Raw genomic sequence first — 23,148 nt, 5'->3', positions numbered from 1 at the left:
CTTCCCTTGTGGTCCAGTGGTTAAGACTCCATGGGGGCTGGGGGTTCGATCCCTGGTTGGGGAAGTTCTGCATGCCACGCAATGCGGCCAAAAAGGAAAAACAAAAAAAAACAAACAAACAGACAAAAAATCATTGCCATTTGCAAGAAGATAATGTCTGTGCTGTAAATGCACCTGCAAGGGTTACGCAGTGCACTCCCTCCACAGCAACAAGCCTGCTTCCAGGGAGCAGAATGGGGTCCGCAGTGGGGAAAGGTGGGTCAGAGTATTTCCAGTTTTCTTCTACAGTTTGATTTTTTTAAACTATATCTATTACTCTGATGGCAAAGAAAGAAAAAAAGGAAGGGAGGGGCTGGCTTCAGGTATGGCTAAATAGAGAGGATTCAAGTAATGCCATCAGGATCTGGATTCTCTCAGCAACACAAGCATTCCTGTTAGGATCAAAAGATTGCTTCAGCCTTTACTTTCTCTCTGTGTTCCTACTCTTGAGAAGGAGTGAGCTTTCTAGGGGTGAAAAGTTGTGGGTCAATAAATGGAGCCTGGACCAGTTAAGTGGCAGGGAAGTCGCTGAAAGAACAAGACAACAACAGCGGGAAAGAACATTAACAGAGTCAAATAGGAAGAGAAGATTCAAAAAAAGGAAAACGTTTAAAATATAGCAGAAAAGTCAAGGAAAAGGAAGATGGAGGAAAGACCACGACATTGTCGAGGACATTGCTGACTTTGAGAGGATAGTTCCATGGTGCAGTGGCAGCCCAGTCATTTTGTTACAGTGGTTTTCAAAGTCTGGTTCCTGGACCAGCAAACAATAGCAACACCACCTGGGAACTTGTTAGAAATGCAAACTCTTGGGTCCCACATCAGACCTTCTGAATCAGAGACTCTGGGCCCGGACCCCACCAAGCTGTGTTTTAATAAGACCTCCAGTTGCACGCTAAAGTTTGTTGGTGGTGTGAATTGGTAAAATCTCGATATAGGAGAATTTAACAATATTGGTCATAATTAGAAATGTATATACCCTTTAACTCAGGATTTTCACTTATAGCAATGTACCCTACAGTTATTTGCATGCAGACAAAATGACATATACAAGGTTGTAGCATTATTGATTGGAAACTAAATGTCCATCAATGGGGACTGGTAAAATCTACAGTGATGCAGCTATTCTATACAGTGCTATGTAGCTATAATAAAAATGAGGAAACTCTTCATGCACTGATGTCCCCCAGATAAATTATACCCATCTCTCCAGATTAAGTTGCAAAAACAAGGTGCAAAATAGCATGTGTGGTGTGCTGTCATTTGTGTAAAATAAGAAAGGAACAAAATTATATATATATATATATATATATATTGCAATGACTTTATGTATGTTGACAAAACCTCTGGAAGGACAAATAGGAAATAATATGGTTATCTACTGAGGGGGATGGAAACTAGGTTATAAGGAAAAGGGTGAGAGGGTGCTTGAACTGTGGGACTTTATCACTTAATCAAAAAACATTTATTTTGAAATTCTCCAATGAATTCATCTCTGTATTACTCTAAAGCAGGTTATCATCAACTTTATTTTTTTGGCCGAGCCTCATAGAGTGTGGTGGGGTCTTAGTCCCCCCACCAGGGATAGAAACTGGCCCAGGCAGTGAAAGCACCGAGTCCTAACCACTGGACCGCCAGGGAATTCCCATCATCAATTTTAGTGTAGACGCTACAACACTGCCTACAATGGCCTCCCGGCCTCCAGGGTTCTCTAGTCTTGACCTGCTCCAATTCATTTCCTACACAGTTATAGGCAATGTTGTATCTGCCTCTAAATCCAGATAATCAGTCAAGAGAAAGACAGAATCTTTGATACCTTACCGGAGTCCAGCAAATCCTCTTCCCGAGGTGATCAATGCTGGAAAAGATGAATCCCCATCCAAGGTGACCAGGTCTCTGTATAGATCACACATGTGGAAACCTCAACAATATAACTGCAATAGAAGGCAGCACAGAGTTATACACATAAAGTATCAAGGGGGCCATTTTATTTCTTCTTCTGTAATTGTTATTAAATATTTTGAATTTCAGATCCAAACTAGAAAATTTTACTTTAAACACATTTGATATTTTTAGTTAATATGTAACAAGATCACAGAAAATAGGCTTTATATTTTTACCTAACCCTTCTTACTCTGACATCTGAGGTTTGGGAGCAGAGGGAGAGAACAGCTAGTGTTTGGTTGTGTAGTGACAGCTTGTGTGTGTGTGTGTGTGTGTGTGTGTGTGTGTGTGTGTGTGAAGAACACTTAACGTGAGATCTACCCTCTGAACATCGTAAGTGTACGATACAATATTGTTAACTATAAGCCCGATGTTGTACAGCAAATCTCTAGAACTCTAGTCTTGCACAACTGTCTGTTCTACCTGCAAGAAGTGTGGATCCAGAGGGCTTTATATAGGAGGTGATTTTGAGCTGAGTTGAGTCATAAAGTTATTTATTATAAGGACATCGTAGGGAAGGTTACTCCAGGGAGAGGGAGGAACAAGACTAAAATCGTGCAGAGAGCTAAGCTGATACTATGGTCTGGAGTAAGGGTAAATCTGGAAAAGTAGGGACGGGCTGGATTATGAAGGGTTTTTATCCCTTAGGAGGGAGTTTGGACTTTACCCTGTAGACAACAGAAGCTGTTGAAGACTTTTTTTTTTTTTTTTACAGTGAAATATGCAGGTCTTTATTATACGGTGCAGTGAGTTTAGGCAACTGTGTACACCAAAGTAATTACCACCCCAGTCAAAGTACAAAGCATGTCAACCCAGAAAAGTCTCCTGGGTCCAGTGGTGTGCAGGAGATAGCTCCCACACAGGCAATTCCAGATATCTCATCCCCATATCCTGCTGTTATGTTAAAGAGGGCCATGATGGGAAATCAGCAAATACTACAAACCAGAGATTCCCCCCTGTCCCCCGGCCCCCGAGAGCCAGTTTTCCAGCAAACTGCTGCTCGTGCCCCTTCTCAGTCAATCCTCCATGCCCAGAGAGGCAAGTCAACATAGGTTTACTTTTGCTTGTTCTTGAACTTCACGCAAATGGAATTACATCTTGTATCTTGTTTTCTTCCATCAACATGATGTCTGTGAGATTCATCAGTGTTGTGATTTATTAGTAATTTGTTCCCTTTCTGTTGCTAAGCACCATTCCAATGTACAAATAAACTGTATTTTTTTCTGATTTCTTGTTGAAGGACATTCATTTGTTTCCAATTTGGAACTATTAATTTTTATTTATTTTTTTCACCTTTATGGAGGAGTAATTGACAAATAAAATTTTTATACTTAAAGTGTATAACTTGATGATTTGATGTACATATGCATTATGAAATGATTACCAAATTCAAGTCAATTAACAGCCATCAGCTCACATAGTAAACTCTTTTTCATGTGTGTGCTGAGAACACATACAGTCTACTCTCAGCAAATTTCAAGTGCACAATTCCACATTATTAACTATAGTTAACATGCTGTACATTAGATCCTCAGAATGTATTTATCTTATAACTGAAAGTTTGTACCCAATTTTTAAAAAGCTCCTGTAGGGCTTCCCTGGTGGTGCAGTGGTTGAGAGTCCGCCTGCCGATGCAGGGGACACGGGTTCGTGCCCCGGTCCAGGAAGATCCCACATGCCACGGAGTGGCTGGGCCCGTGAGCCATGGCTGCTGAGCCTGCGCATCCGGAGCCTGTGCTCCGCAATGGGAGAGGCCACAAGAGTAAGAGGCCCGCGTACCGCAAAAAACAAACAAACAAAAAAAGCTCCTGTAGACATTCTTGTGCAAGTATTTTCATGATCATATGTTTTCATTTATCTTGGGCAAATATCCAGAAGTGGAATTTATGGGTCATAGAATAGGTTTATTTTTAACTTTGTAAGAAAGTGCCAGAAAATTTTCCAGAGGGGTAGTAGTGCACAAGCAATGTATGAAAGTTCTGGTGGCTCCAGATACTTGCCAGCATTTGATGTCACAATGTCTTTTTACATTTAACCATTCCAATGTGTATGAAGTAATATCACTTCATGGGATTTTGATCTGCATTCCCCTGAAGACTAATTATATCACACATATTTTTGTGGGCTTGTTAGCTATTCCTTTATCTTCTTTGGTATTGTGTCTGATAGAATTTTGCAGAGTATTTGATAGAATTCATCAGCAAAATGATCTGGGCTTGGAGCGGTCTTTGGGGAAGGTTTTTGATAATGAATTAATATCTTTAGTAGATATTCAAGTTTTCTAATTCATTTTATTAGTTTTGGTAAGTTGTGTTTTTCAAGGAATTTGTCAATTTTTTTTCTAAGTTGTTTAATTTATTAGCCTAATGTTTTACTTTTCATAATATTCCCTTATTATCCTTTTTTTAATTTTTGAATTTTATTTTATTTACTTTTTTATACAGTAGCTTCTTATTAGTCATCAATTTTATACACATCAGTGTATACAAGTCAATCCCAATCGCCCAATTCATCACACCATCCCCACCCCCCCACGGCTTTCCCCCCTTGGTGTCCACACATTTATTCTCTACATCTGTGTCTCAACTTCTGCCCTGCAAACCGGTTCATCTGTACCATTTTTCTGGGTTCCATATAAATGCGTTAATATACGATATTTGTTTTTCTCTTTCTGACTTACTTCACTCTGTATGACAGTCTCTAGATCCATCCACATCTCAACAAATGACCCAATTTCATTCCTTTCTATGGCTGAGTAATATTCCATTGTATATATGTACCACAACTTCTTTATTGATTCATCTGTCTATGGGCATTTAGGTTGCTTCCATGACCTGGCTATTGTAAATAGTGCTGCAATGAACATTGGGGTACATGTGTTTTTTTGAATTATGGTTTTTTCTGGGTATATGCCCAGTAGTGGGATTGCTGGATCATATGGTAATTCTATTTTTAGTTTTTTAAGGAACCTCCATACTGTTCTCCATAGTGGCTGTATAATTTACATTCCCACCAACAGTACAAGAGGGTTCCCTTTTCTCCACACCCTCTCCAGCATTTGTTGTTTGTAGATTTTCTGATGATGCCCATTCTAACCGGTGTGAGGTAATACCTCATTGTAGTTTTGATTTGCATTTCTCTAATAATTAGTGATGTTGAGCAGCTTTTTATTTGCTTCTTGGCCATCTATATGTCTTCTTTGGAGAAATGTCTATTTAGGTCTTCTGCCCGTTTTTGGATTGGGTTGTTTGTTTCTTTAATATTGAGCTGCATGAGCTGTTTATATATTTTGGAGATTAATCCTTTGTCAGTTGCTTCATTAGCAAATATTTTCTCCCATTCTGAGGGTTGTCTTTTCGTCTTGTTTATGGTTTCCTTTGCTGTGCAAAAGCTTTTAAGTTTTATCAGGTCCCATTTGTTTATTTTTGTTTTTATTTCCATTACTCTAGGAGGTGGATCAAAAAAGATCTTCCTGTGATTTATGTCAGAGTGTTCTTCCTATGTTTTCCTCTAAGAGTTTTATAGTGTCTGGTCTTACATTTAGGTCTCTAATCCATTTTGAGTTTATTTTTGTGTATGGTGTTAGGGAGTGTTCTAATTTCATTCTTTTACATGTAGCTGTCCAGTTTTCCCAGCACCACTTATTGAAGAGACTGTCTTTTCTCCATTGTATATCCTTGCCTCCTTTGTCATAGATTAGTTGACCATCGGTGTGTGGGTTTATCTCTGGGCTTTCTATCTTGTTCCATTGATCTATGTTTCTGTTTTTGTGCCAGTACCATATTGTCTTGATTACTGTAGCTTTGTAGTATAGTCTGAAGTCAGGGAGCCTGATTCCTCCAGCTCCGTTTTTTTCCCTCAAGACTGCTTTGGTTATTCGGGGTCTTTTGTGTCTCCATACAAATTTTAAGATTTTTGTTCTAGTTCTGTAAAAAATGCCATTGGTAATTTGATAGGGATTGCATTGAATCTGTAGATTGCTTTGGGTAGTATAGTCACTTTCACAATATTGATTCTTCCAATCCAAGAACATGGAATAGCTCTCCATCTGTTGGTATCATCTTTAATTTCTTCCATCAGTGTCTTATACTTTTCTGCATACAGGTCTTTTGTCTCCCTAGGTATTCTATTCTTTTTGTTGCAGTGGTACATGGGAGTGTTTCCTTAATTTCTCTTTCAGATTTTTCATCATTAGTTTATAGGAAGGCAAGAGATTTCTGTGCACTAATTTTGTATCCTGCAACATTACCAAATTCATTGATTAGCTGTAGTAGTTTTCTGGTGGCATTTTTAGGATTCTCTATGTATAGTATCTTGTCATCTGCAAACAGTGACAGTTTTACTTCTTCTTTTCCAATTTGTATTCTTTTATTTCTTTTTCGTCTCTGATTGCTGTGGCTAGGACTTCCAAAACTATGTTGAATAATAGTGGTGAGAGTGGACATCCCTGTGTTGTTCCTGGTCTTAGACGAAATGCTTTCAGTTTTTCACCATTGAGAATGATGTTTGCTGTGGGTTTGTCATATATGGCCTTTATTATGTTGAGGTAGGCTCCCTCTATGCCCACTTTCTGGAGAGTTTTTAATCATAAATGGGTGTTGAATTTTGTCAAAAGCTTTTTCTGCATCTAGTGAGATGATCATATGTTTTTATTCTTCAGTTTGTTAATATGGTGTATCACATTGATTGATTTGCATATATTGAAGAATCCTTACATCCCTGGGACAAATCCCACTTGATCATGGTGTATGATCCTTTTAATGTGTTGTTGGATTCTGCTTGCTAGTATTTTGTTGAGGATTTTTGCATCTATATTCATCAGTGATATTGGTCTGTAATTTTCTTTTTTTGTAGTATCTTTGTCTGGTTTTGGTATCAGGGTGATGGTGGCCTCATAGAATGAGTTTGGGAGTGTTTCTGCCTCTGCAATTTTTTGGAAGAGTTTGAAAAGGATGGGTGTTAGCTCTTCTCTAAATGTTTGGTGAAGCCATCTGGTCCTGGACTTTTGTCTGTTGGAAGATTTTTAATCACAGTTTCAATTTCATTACTTGTGATTGGTCTGTTCATATTTTCTATTTCTTCCTGGTTCAGTCTTGGAAGGTTATACCTTTCTAAGAATTTGTCCATTTCTTTCAGGTTGTCCATTTTATTGGCATAGAGTTGCTTGTAGTAGTCTCTTAGGATGCTTTGTATTTCTGCGGTGTCTGTTGTAACTTCTCCTTTTTCATTTCTAATATTATTGATTTGAGTCCTCTCCCTCTTTTTCTTGTTGAGTCTGGCTAACGGTTTACCAATTTTGTTTATCTTCTCAAAGAACCAGCTTTTAGTTTTATTGATCATTGCTATTGTTGTCTTCATTTCTATTTCATTTATTTCTGCTCTGATCTTGATGATTTTTTTCCTTCTGCTAACTTTGGGTTTTGTTCTTCTTAGCTCCTTTAGGTGTAAGGTTAGGTTGTTTATTTGAGATTTTTCTTGTTTCTTGAGGTAGGCTTGTATAGCTATAAACTTCCCTCTTAGAACTGCTTTTGTTGCATCCCATAGGTTTTGGATCGTCGTGTTTTCATTGTCATTTATCTCTAGGTATTTTTTGATTTCCTCTTTGATTTCTTCAGTGATCTCTTGGTTATTTCATAACGTATTGTTTAGCTTCCATGTGTTTGTATTTTTTATGTTTTTTCCCCTGTAATTCATTTCTAATCTCATAGTGTTGTGGTCAGAAAAGATGCTTGATATGATGTCAATTTTCTTAAATTTACTGAGGCTTGATTTGTGACCCTAGATGTGATCTCTCCTGGAGAATGTTCTGTGCGCACTTGAGAAGACAGTGTAATCTGCTGTTTCTGGATGAAATGTCCTATAAACATCAATTAAATCTATCTGGCCTATTGTGTCATTTAAAGCTTCTGTTTCCTTATTTATTTTCATTTTGGATGATCTCTCCATTGGTGTAAGTGAGGTGTTAAAGTCCCCTACTATTATTGTGTTACTGTTGATTTCCTCTTTTATAGCTGTTAGCAGTCGCCTTATGTATTGAGGTGCTCCTATGTTGGGTGCATATATATTTATAATTGTCACATCTTCTTTCTGGATTGATCCCTTGATCATCATGTAGTGTCCTTCTTTGTCTCTTCTAACATTCTTTATTTTAATGTCTATTTTATCTGATATGAGTATTGCTACTCCAGCTTTCTTTTGATTTCCATTTGCTTGGAATATCTTTTTCCATCCCCTCACTTTCAGTCTGTATGTGTCCCTAGGTCTGAAATGGGTCTCTTGTAGACAGCATATATATGGGTCTTGTTTTTGTATCCATTCAGCAAGCCTGTGTCTTTTGGTTGGAGCATTTAATCCATTCACGTTTAAGGTAATTATCGATATGTATGTTCCTATGACCATTTTCTTAACTGTTTTGGATTTGTTTTTGTAGGTCCTTTTCTTCTCTTGTGTTTCCCACTTAGAGAAGTTCCTTTAGCATTTTTTGTAGAGCGGGTTTGGTGGTGCTGAATTGTCCTAGCTTTTGCTTCTCTGTAAAGCTTTTGATTTCTCCATTGAATCTGAATGAGATCCTTTCCGGGTAGAGTAATCTTGGTTGTAGGTTCTTCCCTTTCACCACTTTAAGTATATCATGCCACTCCCTTCTGGCTTGTAGAGTTTCTGCTGAGAAATCAGCTGTTAACCTTATGGGAGTTCCCTTGTATGGTATTTGTCGTTCTTCCCTTGATGCTTTCAATAATTTTTCTTTGTCTTTAATTTTTGCCAATTTGGTTACTATGTGTCTTGGCATTGTTTCTCCTTGGGTTTATCCTGTATGGGACTCGCTGTGCTTCCTGGACTTGGGTGGCGATTTCCTTTCCCATGTTAGGGAAGTTTTCGACTATAATCTCTTCAAATATTTTCTCTGGTCCTTTCTCTCTCTTTTCTCCTTCTGGGACCCCTATAATGCGAATGTTGTTGCGTTTAATGTTGTCCCAGAGGTCTCTTAGGCTGTCTTCATTTCTTTTCATTCTTTTTTCTTTATTCTGTTCCACAGCAGTGAATTCCACCATTCTGTCTTCCAGGTCACTTATCCGTTCTTCTGCCTTAGTTATTCTGCTCTTGATTCCTTCTAGTGTAGTTTTCATTTCAGTTATTGTATTCAGTTATCTCTGTTTGTTTGTTCTTTAATTCTTCTAGGTCTTTGTTAAACATTTCTTGCATTTTCTCGATCTTTGCCTCCATTCTTTTTCCGAGGTCCTGGATCATCTTCACTATCATTATTCTGAATTCTTTTTCTGGAAGGTTGCCTATCTCCACTTCATTTAGTTGTTTTTCTCGGGTTTTATCTTGTTCCTTCATCTGGTACATAGCCCTCTGTCTTTTCATCTTGTCTATCTGTCTGTGAATGTGGTTTTTGTTCCACAGGCTGCAGGATTGTAGTTCTTGCTTCTGCTGTCTGCCCTCTGGTGGATGAGGCTATCTAAGAGGCTTGTGTAAGTTTCCTGATGGGAGGGACTGGTGGTGGGTAGAGCTGACTGTTGCTCTGGTGTGCAGAGCTCAGTAAAACTTTAATCCTCTTGACTGCTGATGGGTGGGGCTGGGTTTCCTCCCTGTTGGTTGTTTGGCCTGAGGCAATCCAACACTGGAGCCTACCTGGGCTCTTTGGTGGGGCTAATGACAGACTGTGGGAGGGCTCACGCCAAGGAGCATCCCCAGAACCTCCGCTGCCAGTGTCCTCGTCCCCACGGTGAGCCACAGCCACCCCCTGCCTCTGCAGGTGACCCTCCAACACTAGCAGGTAGGTCTGGCTCAGTTTCCCCTGGGATCACTGCTCCTTCCCCTGGGTCCCGATGCACACACTACTTTGTGTGTGCCCTCCAAGAGTGGAGTCTCTGTTTCCCCCAGTCCTGTGGAAGTCCTGCAGTCAAATCCCACTAGCCTTCAAAGTTTGATTCTCTAGTAATTCCTCCTCCCATTGCTGGACCCCCGGTTTGGGAGGCCTGACATGGGACTTAGAACCTTCACTCCAGTGGGTGGACTTCTGTGGTATAAGTGTTCTCCTGTCTGTGAGTCACCCACCCAGCAGTTATGGGATTTGATTTTACTGTGATTGCGCCCCTCGTACCGTCTCATTGTGGCTTCTCCTTTGCCTTTGGATGTGGGGTACCCTTTCCAGTGAGCTCCAGTGTCCACCTGTCGATGATTGTCCAGCAGCTAGCCGTGACTCTGGCGTTCTCACAAGAGGGAGTGAGAGCACGTCCTTCTACTCCGCCATCTTGGTTCTGTGTGAGCTGTTGAAGACTTTTAATTAGGAAGATAAACCTGGTCATATTTGTGTTTTATAAATATCTCTCTGGTAGTCGTGTGGAAGATGGGGTGGAGAGGTGCCAAATTGGAGACTGGGACTCCAGTTGGGAGGCCATAGTCTAGATAAGATGAAGAGAACCTTGAACCAAGTCACTAGTGATGGGGCTGTAAAGGAAGGGGGGCATTGGAGTGAAATTAAGGAAGCCCAATTTGCTAAATTTGATGACTGAATGGATCTGGGGAGATAGAGAGAGAAGCATCACATAGTTTCTGACTTGGGTGCCTGAGTGAATGGACTGTGATGCCCTTCATGGAAATGAGAGATGGCAGAAGGAAGTGCAAGGTGGCGGAAGGGAGGAGCAGTAAGGTGCCTGTGAGATAGCCAAGGGGTACTGGCTGTTGAATATATTGTCTGTAAAGATACAGATTGAGGAGTCATAACCATTGACAGGTGGTCCTTGGAGTGACGACTAGATGGAAAACTCTATGAAATGAAAAGAAAACCAAGGACAAAGACCAGGGAAATATTGAAGAAGAAGACAAAAAGACTGAGAAGAATAGCTAGTGAGGTGGAAAGGAAACTAGGATTGAATGCCAGGAAAGATTTTCCATAAAAAAGGACTCTACGGGGCTTCTCTGCTGGCGCAGTGGTTGAGAGTCCGCCTGCCGATGCAGGGGACACGGGTTCGTGCCCTGGTCCGGGAAGATCCCATATGCCACGGAGCGGCTGGGCCCGTGAGCCATGGCCACTGAGCCTGCGCGTCCGGAGCCTGTGCTCCACAACGGGAGAAGCCGCAACAGTGAGAGGCCCGCGTACTGCAAAAAAAAAAAAAAAGACTCTACCTGGTGTCAAAACCATAAATAAATTAAGGAGGGTGAAAACTGTGGTGGGCATTTTTATTGACCATCCTACCTCATTTTCCCTCTTTTGATAAGAGCACCCCAACTTCCTCTTACTGAATAACCCTTCTCTCAACATGTGCAGCTGTGGTAGAACTTTCAGGGCATTCTGCTCTGTCATTCTAAGCCATGGGATTGGTGTGTGACCCAAGCTCATCAAATTGGATGTGCTGACCTGGGACTTGGAAACTTGAACCAAGTGATCCAGGAGAGATCCCTGATAAGATGGTTGATTAGCTCTTCCTACCTACACATTTTTCTTTAATTTCAGAGACTGTGATATCCTTCCAGTAAGTTCCTCTGACGTGTAAGTTAGCAAGTGCTGGTTTATGATCCTTCTAACTAAAGAACCTTAATAGGATTCAGCCATTAAGAGGTCACTGATGGCTTTACCTGAGTAGTTTCTTGAGGTGAAGGGTGAAAGCCTGATTGAAGAGGGAATGGAAGGTGAGGAAGTAGACATAGTAATTGTATACTAAACTTCTGGGAGTTTATTTTGGAAGAGAGGTGTTAGGGAAATAGCTAATAATTTTAAGCCATGTTTGAAGCTGCGTTTTGCTAAGATAACTGAAAAGAGAGTTCCTAAAAATCAGGCAGCTATGAATCTGTGGTTTTAGTGTTGATTTCTCTAATTTTTAGTGATATTTAACTTATCAACATATTTCAACTCTTCTTATTAGTAATATTGACAAACCCACACCTGATGGCAAATTGCTTTTTAAAGTGTACTTTAGAATAAAGGTTTGTCTGATCTGATACATTGATAGAAAACAATTTGAAAAAAAAAGTATAACCACTGCCATAGGTTTCATCTGAAAAGATGTCCAATGCACCAAATACAAGATTAAATTTTAAGATAATTTGATTTCTAACTTTTAGAAATACACATAAAATAAGGCATCTTTTCCACCTCTAGTCAAACGTGGAGTGAGTCGCTATGTTTTTCTGCCCGCCAGTGGTTGTCAAAGAGCATTAAGAAATTTATCATCTGTTTTAAAATATTGTATATCATAAGAATACATTTTCTTCAAAACAGACTTTTTTATTTTAGGAATTCAAAGTGACATATAAATGTGTCAGCATTCACTAGAGGCACATGCTATTCTTGAAAATGGGCGGACTCATAAAGCAACATCAATCTCAGCGTAAACTGACTTCAGACAACCAGTAGGTGGAGGAATTTCCAAAGCTAAGAACCACCGCACTCCCCAAACCCGCCTTCAGAATCTGAGAATCTTAAAAGTCATCCATCCAGTCTTCTCCGTTTTATCCTAACAGAAACCAAGGACTATTGACTAGCTTCACGTTATGTATGTTGACTAGCTTTGAGTTACATATACATATACATATACATATAGAGCCCAGGAAATTCCAGTAAAAGGAAAGACTATTTTAGGTTAGGATTAGATCTTACTTGTGAAATATGAGCATTGGGGGTGAGATGAAAGCTTTTTAGGTAGGTATAGCATGAGATAAAAAGCTGAAAATAAGTAGGGTGTATGAAGAAAATGACTATGACATAAGGGAGGAAAGAGGCCAGAAAGAGAGAGCCCTGGTGAGATGTTGGAAAGTGTCAGGATTTGCAGAAAGGTCAAGGAAGGAGGCTGAGTTTGGCTTTGGTCCAGTCAGCAATGGAAAGCTGTTAAGAAAGACAAAGAACAAATATTTTAAGCTATCGAGTGTTGGTACATCATAATGAATGTGAAAAGGATTGATTTGCCTCTGTCGGCTGCTCCTTTATTTAACAATACCGGAAGCAACCAATCCAGGGGGAAAAGCCACGGAACCTTTTGAGCACACAGGTCAATCTAGTCCTCATCTTCCTAACTCAGATTCTCCCCTTGGAATTTCCTCCTTGACCTTGGCACATCCTACCACGCTTCTTCCTGGGCTCCTTCCAAGACCCCATTATTATTTATTTACATGATTTTTTCTTATCATTATGATAACGCAGGGTCCCCTGCCAGGCCAGTCTGGAGTTGTAACATGTAGGACATTAACTGAAACTTCAAATCAACTTCATCCAGTGCCCACTCTGTTCTTGGTCCCCCTCACTCTTGCAGTCAAAAGAATGAAAAATTCCACAATTCTGCTGGTTTCTTCTCCATTTTCTCTTATCATAGAGTTTTGTTGACCTGTATACTCTTTTCTAAATTTAATACCCTGGCTCAATTTATTCTCACTGGCTAACCATGATAACGTACCTGCTTTTTATACACTAGCCTGCCCCACTCCCACCCCATCAGTTCCGTGCATAAATAGGCCATGTTTTAGCCTATTGGACCAGAAACATTAATAAGACTGATGGTACCCAGTGTTGATGAGGTATGGAGAAACAGGTTCACTCACAGTTTGTGGAAATGTAAGTCTGCACAACTTTGTAAAAGGACAATTTGGCAGCATCCATCAACATTAAAAAATATCAGACTTGTGACTCTTTAATCCCCCTTTTAGGAATCTACCTTATAGACATAAGAGCACTAGGGTAAAAAGATGCAAGTCAAGCATATTTCCTGTAGGATTATTTATAAGAGTAAAACAATCAAAAGAAATGAGCTAGTCATCAAAAATTAAAAGATTAGAAAGTAGAATGATAGTATAACTTGTCAACAAATCCAATAACTAGTTCTTTAGGAAAAAACAATACATAAAATTCTGGCAATGTTAATTAAGAAAAAAGAAGAAATTATAGCTATAGGACATTAAGAATGGGAAAGAACATATAATTTATAATACTGAAACAATTAAAAAAATAAACAGAATATGATGTTCAATTTCATTCCAACAAATTTGAAAACCCAGAAGAAATGGATTATTTCCTAGGAAAGATAGATTGCCAAAATTAACTCAAGAAGACAATATCCAGTAAGAGAACCTCAGTCTTACAACCTCAAGGGATTGAATTCTACTAATAACCTGAATGAACTTGGAAGAGGACCCCAAGCCTTAGATGAACACTAGATGAGAACAGACTGACTGGCATCTTGATTTGATTTCGGTCTGTGAGACCCTGACCAGAGCACTCAAATACATCATGCTGACTTCAGACTGCATAAACTAGAGATAGTAATGGCCATTAAGTTTGTAGTAATGTGTTATGCAGCAATAAAAACTAAAACATACACAGTTTTTCTGAGAGTTGTATTTTCAGTGTTAATTACATCCTTCATTATAAAATAAACTTTATTGTTCTGTTTAATATATTTACTTTGAATTTTATTGTATTATATATATTATTAGTATTGTGACTCCTGCTTTCTTGTTTGCATTTAGTTAATATCCCTTTGCCTATCCTTTTAGCTGTAATATTTTGAGATGCTTTGTTTTAGATCTGACTTTTAAAAACAGTGTAATTGTTGAATCAAGTTTTTCTATTCTCATGATATAATTTATCACATTTATACCTATTTTTATACTATCTTTGGTCTATTTTTTCTCTTGCTCTATCTTTACTATTTCATTCTTCCTTTTATTTTCTGTACTTTGTATATAATTATTTTTTTTGCTGCTCTGAGATGGCATTTATTGTCTCCTTATATAATTATTTTTTGTGTTTTCTCTTTTCTAGTGTTTTAGAAAGTATGCATTTATCTTTAAAATAATTTTTTAAATTTAAAATAATTAAATAATTAAATTTTAAAAAATTTAAAATTTTTTTAAGAAATTGAAAACATAAGTTTCTCTAAAGAATTCTTCAAACTATAATTTTGCTCAAAGCAGGGACCATGACTCTTGCCCCTTGTATCCTTAGTACCAATTACATAGAAGTACTTAAAAAATGTTTAATTTGCTGAATTGAAATCACTAGGTTCTAAACACTTCTGCTGTTAGATTTTAACACTCTTTCTGTAAAATAAACATTTAAAAATATCATTTGATTTTGCCATTCAGACTATGTTTTTCAAGTTGATTATAAAACATTTTCTTCATGTATACTCTTTTGAAATGAAAATCTATATCTGAATCAGATAAAATAAATTGATGAAAAGGTAATTCTCTTCTTTTGAATATATTTTTAAAATTATTGGATGTTTAGTAATCAGTAAGAATTATGAGAAATTTAATAACCAAATGCTCATGTTTACTCTGACAAATTCAAACAATAAGAAGAATCGAAAGTGGATTCTTTCCTCCAACCCCATACTCTGAATATAGCCTTTGTTGCCATTTTAGTGTGTATCTTTCTATATTTTTCTCTATGCTATAATGATGATGATATTAATAGTAACTAAAGCTTCTATGACCTGTACTGTGTGCTACGAGTATATTTATTTACTCCCTAAAACAACCCAACAGCTAAGTACTATCATTATCATAGCTATATTAAAGGTGAACAAACCAAAGTGTAAAGAAGTTAACTGATTTTTTTCCTCCCAAATCATACAGCCAGTAAGTGATAAAACTAGGATCCACGCTCTCAACCACTATACTAAACTGTCTCTCATCAAATATATATTTACATCTTTACATACAAATATAGTTCTTTTAATTACATACACTTTAATAAAAATGTTCTTACAATGTTTTTCTGATACATGCTCATTTTACTTAACGTACTCTGCACATCTTTCAAACTCTTTAAAAGTATTTCTAATGACTGAATCAGTAAATCAGGGGTTTCTGGATAGCATATTAGTTTTGGTAGACTAGCCTTCTCTGATAACTAAATCCAAATATGTAACAGTTTAATCACAAGGTAATTTTATTTCCCATGTAACTACCTAAAGCAGGTCAGGTCAGTGAGTGGCTGTCTTCCATATTGTAACTTAGGGACCCAGGCTCCTTCTAACTTGTTATTCTTGCATAACAAGAGCATATTGTCATCTGCATGATTGAGGCTGGTTGCCACATCCAGGATCTGGCTGGTGGAAGGGAAAGGGAACATGAGAAAATATGCTCTCTTAAAAGACTAAGTCCTGAAGTGGGATTTACGTTACTTAATACTTACATTCCCTCAAGGAGCATCTAGTCACATGGCCAACAGACTGCAGTGGAGACTGGGAAATGCAGCCTAGTAAGGAAAGAAGAATAGATCTTGGTGGACAACTAGTGACTCTGCCACAGGCAGTTTTGTTGTATATTTGTTTAATCATATTTGAAAAACATTTTAACACACTGATCTCATTTTAAAAGAATTACATGTCTTTAAAGGTGTCACAGGCATTTGTCAAATGGGCACATCTCTGGTTTGTGGCTGATCCAGAATGAAAACCATATCTTCTGATTCCCCACCAAGGTTCTTTCTGATTAATGCAAGACTTATTTTACTTTTTTGAAGAGTTAATGAAGTGTGAACTTTTTTCCCCTGGAGATAAATTCTACTGGAAATATGTCTGTCTGGTAGATGAAGAGACTTATTTCTGTAAACTAAAGAGTATGGAATTAATTTAACTTGAGAAAATAGTTGTCTAGCCAGTTGGTAGAAACAGCCTGCAGAATGTAGATGATATTGTTGGTGTAATTATTTTAGATGCTAACAAAGGAGAGAACATTTTGATAACTCTCTAGAGAACCAGATTTTAGTTGTTAATGATGGGACATCACTCCCTCAATTCCACATCCACTGAATGGGCTTATATTAAAATATTCTTTTTATTCAGACAATTACACATGACCTGTGAATGAGCATACAGTAAAATATTTTTTTTTTTTTTTTTTTTTTTTTTCCTTTTTGCGGTATGTGGGCCTCTCACTGTTGTGGCCCCTCCCGTTGCGGAGCACAGGCTCCGGACGCACAGGCCCAGCGGCCATGGCTCACGGGCCCAGCCGCTCCGCGGCATATGGGATCCTCCCAGACCGGGACACGAACCCGTATCCCCTGCATCGGCAGGCGGACTCTCAACCACTGCGCCACCAGGGAGGCCCTACAGTAAAATATTGACCACTTAATCAGGTAATTTGGATGGGTAATTTGGATACCTTAGGTTTTCAAATACTATTTTTTTCAATAGGCATATACAATTAATGTCTTTTTGCCTAAGTTAGTTAGATAAATATAAAGATCTGTTTTGATTTGCCATTACAGTCAGAGCTAAAGAAGTGAGATTCATAATGGTGGAGGAAACTCCTGTTTTTTTTTTATCCAACTTTTCTCTATCCCTGGATATGGAGAATATATACAACTTACAACTCCTTTAAATATCTTATTGCCATAAACTTGTATCATTTTCCTGAAGACACATACGACACATGGTTCTTGTACAATATTTCTCTGGACCTCTAAACAACCTTTAGTAATGCTACAGGATGATGTCTTTAAATATACATAAAGGATCACAGATTTTATCATGTTTGATTGCAGAAGACAATTGCTCCCCCGGAACTGACTGTCTGCATCTTCCTAACTCTGATATTTTCTCTATAGCTTTTAAGCTGAAGAGGAATACCTGAAGCACGGGGTGTCATAATATCAGCTGCATGCAGGGAAGGCTGCTGGGGAACATGTGTCATTAGCTCATCCCTGCTAGGAACGTGTACCATTCATTATATGTGGGCATGATTATGCCCTATAGGGACCATGACTTCCCAAACAGATCTCATCTTACCAAACAAATCTACAGAACTGTTACGTTCATGGGAAGACTTCCTATTATAAGCTTATGAGTTGAAATGAGGCCATAGTTATTAAAAATAACAAAAAAATTTTAAACGTGTACCTTCTGATTAGTTTCTAAAATGAATTACTGACACCATGGAAAATTACTAATTGAATTTTAATGAAACAACCCTTGTGATATTGGTGAATGAAATTTAATAATTAGTATCATGGTTTACTAAGTGTGGTCAATGATGTATTTCTTTCATCTGGATCTTCATTTCAGCATGAAGTATCATTTCTTAACTATGATGATCCTAAAAAGCAAGATAATAAAATAAAAGTTGACTTAGAACTCAAATATTCAAATTTGTAGTTTTAAGCAAAAATTATCTTTAAATATAAGTACCTTGTACTGGAGGGAAACCTGAAAAAAATTCTCTACCAACAGGCAAACATTATCTTTCATTAGTTACCTATTCTTTGCCACGTTACTAGACAGTACAGGAACAAAAAAACATTTGGAGAAATATGGATGAATTACCAAAGGCTAATCTGAGTTGGTTTATTTTTCGCTTGTAGCAGAAATATAAGCTTCATCATATACAGAAACATTAAAATGGTTAAACTTGCAAAAGAAATCCGTGAAAGACTATAAAATCAGCTTTTCTCAGCTGAGGCAATTAAAGTCTTTAAAATTATATCTGTATCTCAAGTGATGCAGAAAGTGCCAATGGTTTAAAATAATTTTGAAAGGAACATGTTTAATCAAAGTCATTTAAAAATTTATACTTTTGAAATCATTCTTAAGGATTTGGTATCAGAAACAATGAAAAGACTCCAGACCCATATCCAACCACCTATTCTCCATTTCCAATTAAGTGTCACAAAGATGCCCTGAGCTAAACATGTTCAAGACATGGTTCCCTCCAGATCCTGGTTCTATTTCACTGTTTCCTATCACAGGAAAGAGTTGATTTTACATCTATGATGAAAGGTATGAGGAGGCTATGACTGAAACTAGAAATGCAGATGAGGAAAATATGGTATGTGTGGGCAATGTGCATTAATTTTAGCCACGTTGAATGAAGTTGGGACAGGCAGGTTGAAATACTCTGTGGACACTTGGAGTTAAGAATCTGGGAAGGGACTTCCCTGGTGGCGCAGTGGTTAAGAATCCACCTGCCAATGCAGGGGACACAGGTTTGAGCCCTGGTCCTGGAAGATTCCACATGCCACAGAGCGACTAAGCCCATGCACAACTACTGAGCCGCGTGCCACAACTACTGAAGCCCACGCACCTACAGTCCATGCTCCGCTAGAAGCCACTGCAACGAACAGTAGACGCTGCTCACCAAAACTAGAGAAAGCCCATGTGCAGCAACAAAGACCCAATGCAGCCCAAAATTAAAAAAAAAAAAAGAAAAGATTCCTGGGAGATGGATTTGAATTGGAGAGTCATCTACATAGAGGTGATAGATGAAGTTAAAGGAGAGGAATGAGCATTTGAGACAGGGGGGAAGGTAGAAGGGACAAGAGTCAGAGAAGTCTATTGTGTATCACAAAATCAAAGGAAGTTTAATGAGAAACAAGAAGCATCAAGAATCTCAATGGATGAGGAATGAGATAAAGCCACTGGATTTAATGACCTTTGAGAGTTTCTGAAACTTGGTGAGACTAGAAGCCGCATTACAAGAGTGATAAAAAGGTGTGTGTGTGTGTGTGTGTGTGTGCATGCTCACGCACTCCACTCCTTGCTCTATCTCTAACCAGCTGCTTGTCTTTACACAAGTTAATGTCACTGGACCTCAGCTTTTTATCTTTAAAATGAGGGGATTCCCTTGATAAACACGTCTAGATTCTAGGAAGTTGAGGTAGATATTTTCAATGAATGAAAGAGTAAATAAAACTAAGTGTATTTCCTACCAGTTCTAGAAATAATTTTCATAGATAAGGAGAAGTGGTTAGTACTGACTACTCACTTCAAGACATCTTGCTGTGAAAGCAAGTCTATCAGTAACAGATTAGCTAATGGAGACAGTATTATCAAGGAAAAGATTTTCAAGGCAGCAAGGACTCTTTTGGATTATTTCATCATTTTGATCATATAAAATGATACTTTGTATTATTACAAAGTAAAGAGAGATAGGAGACCCTTGGCATTTAATTTTTCTGACATATTTTTGTTTTGACTTTTTGTGAATGTGTACAACATGCAATTCTGCAAAGTATGTATTTCTTACTCCTTTGACAATATTTATTAGGTCATAGCACTGGTAACACTGGAATTCAACAAAGTACAAGAAAAAACATATTGGAAATGCAGTGTTGTCTTTGGTAATTGTTTTCCTATACATTGCCAAAGGTTTTGTTTTTTTTCCTCTTTTTCTTTTTCAATAAATCCAACCTACTCAAAAAGCCAGTAGGTGATTTAAAGCATCAAGGCTGGCAAAATAATTCTGTGAACCTCAAATGCAGATTTTCAATATCTTCAATGAAGTATTGTGAAAGGCTGATGCCAAGTCCAAAGCTGGTTCAGAGATTCCAAGAATTTTGAGTGAACTTATTTCTCATTATAAAATTATTACTACGTAATCGGTATATAGCAGTTTTTAAAAGTCTTTTCTTGCCACTTAAATTTTTTTCCTCTAGAAATTTATAAATTTATTCTAAAAGTTATTTATATTATATATTTAATTATATAGTATATATAATACTCTATTACATTTATAAACATTTATTTTCTGGGATGTTTACATTAACAAAGATCAGTGAAGGGGATTTTCTCAGTGAAGAGGCCTTGAATTATAAAATTGGATTCTAACTGTCACTGTTTGCAGATGACATGATATTCTATGTAGAGAACCCTAAAGCCTCCACAAAAAAACTACTAGAATAAGTGAATTCAGCAAGGTAGTAGTATAGAAGATTAATAAGAAATCTGTTGCATTTCTTTACACTAATAATGAAATATCAGAAAGAGAAGGTAAAAAAAAATCCTGTCTAAAATCATGTAAAAAAAAGTACCTAGGAATAAACTTAACCAAGGAGGTGAAAGACCTATATGCTGAAAACTATAAAATACTGACAAAAGAAACTGAAGAAGATTCAAAGAAATGGAAAGATAATTTGTGCTTTTGGATTAAAAGAATTAATATTGTTAAAATGACAATACTACGCAAAGCAATCTACAGATTTAATGCAATCCCTATCAAAATACCCACAGCATTTTCCACAAAACTAGAACAAATAATCTTAAAATTTATATGGAAGCCCCAAAGACCCAGAATTGCCAAAGCAATCCTGGGAAAAAAGAACAGAGTGGGAGGTATAACCTTTCCAGACTTCAGATTATACTACAAAGCTACAGTAATAAAAACAGCATGGTAGAAGAAATCTAATCATTAAATTTTCCATTTGTATTTTATTTTAATTTTTTTTTTTTTTTTTTTTTTTTTGCCATACATGGGCCTCTCACTGTTGTGGCCTCTCCCGTTGTGGAGCACAGGCTCCAGACGTGCAGGCTCAGCGGCCATGGCTCACTGGCCCAGCCGCTCTGCGGCATGTGGGATCTTCCCGGACCGGGGCATGAACTCGTGTCCCCTGCATCAGCAGGCGGACTCTCAACCACTGCGCCACCAGGGAAGCCCTTGAATACTTTTTTTTCATAGCTGTCTAAGAAGATTTAAAACTCATTGCACTTTGGTCAAAAAAATAATAAATTTACCTTATAAAAAAACAGCATGGTATTGGCATAAAAACAGACATATAGGTCAACGGGATGGAACAGAGAGCCCAGAAATAAAAACCCATACACCTACCATCAATTAATCTATGACAAAGGAGACAGTCTCTATAACAAGTGGTGTTGGGAAAGCTGGACAGCTACATGTAAATCAATGAAATTAGAACATTCCCTCACATCATACACAAAAATAAACTCAAAATGGTTTAAAGACCTAAATATAAGACATGACACCATTAAACTCTTAGAAGAAAACATAGGCAAAACATTCTTTGACATAATTATGTAACAATATTTTCTTAGATCTCCCAAGGCAAAAGAAATAAAAGCAAAAATAAACATGTGGAACCTAATCAAACTTAAAAGCTTCTGCACAGCAAAGAAACCATCAACAAACAAAAAGACCTATGGAATGGCAGAAAATATTTGCAAATGATGCAAACTACAAGGAGTTAATATCCAAAATATACAAACAGCTCATACAACTCAATATCAAAAAAAACCTCCAAACAACCCAATCAAAAAATGGGCAGAAGACCTAAATAGACATTTCATCAAAGAAGACATACATATGGCCAGCAGAGATGTGAAAAAATGCTCAACATTTCTAACTATTAGAGAAATGCAAATCAAAACCAAAATGTGGTATCACCTCACACCAGTCAGAATGGCTATCATCAAAAAGTCTACAAACAGTAAATGCTGGAGAGGGTGAGGAGAAAAGGGAATCCTCCTACACTGTCGGTGGGAATGTAAATTGATGCAGCCACTATGGAGAACAGTATGGAGGTTCCTTAAAAAACTAAAAATAGAACCATCATATGATCCAGCAATCCCACTCCTGAGTATGTAACTGGAAAAAAACAAAAACTCTAATTTGTAAAGATACATGCACCCCAATGTTCATAGCAGCACTATTTACAATAGCCAAGACATGGAAACAAACCAAGTGCCCATCAATAGATGATTGGCTTAAGAAGATGTGGTATATACATACAATGGAACACTACTCAGCCATAAAGAAATGAAATATTGCCATTTGCAGCAACATGGATAGACCTAGAGAATATTATGCTTAGTGAAATAAGTCAGAGAAAGACAAATACTATATATCACTTATATGTATACAAATAAAATGAATAAAACTTAAAATAAAAAATAATACAAATGAAATCTAGTGATATATGCAAACCACAAACAGATTCACAGACATAGAAAACTTACGGTTACCAAAGGCGAGAGTGCAGGGGAGGGATAAATTAGAAGTATGGGATTAACAGATACAAACTACTATACATAAAATAGATAAGCAACAAGGATTTATTGTATAGCACAGGGAATTATATTCAATATCTTGTAATAACCTATAATGGAATACAATCTGCAAAAAATATAACTGAATCACTATGCTGTACACCTCAAACTAATGCAATATTAAAAAAAACTTGATTCTAGACTTTTCTGACAGTTCTTCCAACTGAAAATGGCTTTATCTGATATTTATCTAGAAGAAGCTATTCTTCAGGGAAGCTGATGGCATGCTGGATAAATTCTCTAATTCAACTAGAAAGGCTCAGCTGAATTTCCTAAAGCTGACATACGAGCAAGGAGCAAATCAAAGAGGAAAAAAATTTTAACACCCTGAATTCATCACAGTATTTAAACAATTAGAATTTTACTTTATTTCAGAATAAGTTTA

The sequence above is a fragment of the Mesoplodon densirostris genome, chromosome 10 (genome assembly GCF_025265405.1).
Source record: "Mesoplodon densirostris isolate mMesDen1 chromosome 10, mMesDen1 primary haplotype, whole genome shotgun sequence".
Lineage (NCBI taxonomy): Eukaryota > Metazoa > Chordata > Mammalia > Artiodactyla > Ziphiidae > Mesoplodon > Mesoplodon densirostris.
The sequence above is the reverse complement of the archived record's forward strand: the minus strand, read 5'-3'. Positions refer to the sequence as shown.